The 563-nt window shown below is 49.2% G+C and overlaps 1 protein-coding gene across 1 annotated transcript in view; it reads left to right on the forward strand.

Annotated features, from left to right (window-relative positions):
• GABRR2 (gamma-aminobutyric acid (GABA) A receptor, rho 2) overlaps nt 1-563 on the forward strand; it is a 41,366-nt gene that overhangs the window by 23,571 nt on the left and 17,232 nt on the right. The gene's annotated exons all lie outside the window — the stretch shown is intronic.

Below are 563 nucleotides of genomic sequence, written 5' to 3' on the forward strand. Positions count from 1 at the left end.
TCTTTCTCCTCCAGCAGAGGCAAATGCAAGGCTGTGTTCAAAAGCCCTGAAGATGCGTGGGACTCTGCGTGCTGCTGCAGGTACAGGAGCAGGATGGATGGCAGCTTGCAAAAGTGCATTCTTAAAACAGCAGTTCTGCTGTCTTGTTGGGCTTACGGTGTATTCAGAGCTTGGATGTGTTCTTGAGAAAGATGCTACTGTAGCTAAATACATGCATGCAGCAGGCCCTCCTGCACATGGCACTGTGCAAATATGGGTCTGGATCTACAAAGGGATTGTGGTGCCTCTTAAATAACATCCAACTGCTAATCAGGTTCAAAATCTACGTGCTAAAAATCTTTGCAAACCTTCATGGAGGCCACTATGGTCCTCGGAAAACTCATTTCTGCTGGACAAGTCCCAGACATGTCTGCAGAGCTGCTACTTCCTTCGCCACGGTCTGTCTCACTGACAGTGCCCAGGCTGGAGATACACTCTAGATACGCACATCGTCATGAGCCCTGTGAGACCCACTGCCACACACTGAGAGCTCAAGGTAACAATGGATCCACTTGGACTGTTCC

This window comes from Pygoscelis adeliae, unplaced genomic scaffold (genome assembly GCF_000699105.1).
Source record: "Pygoscelis adeliae isolate BGI_AS28 unplaced genomic scaffold, ASM69910v1 Scaffold57, whole genome shotgun sequence".
Taxonomy (NCBI): domain Eukaryota; kingdom Metazoa; phylum Chordata; class Aves; order Sphenisciformes; family Spheniscidae; genus Pygoscelis; species Pygoscelis adeliae.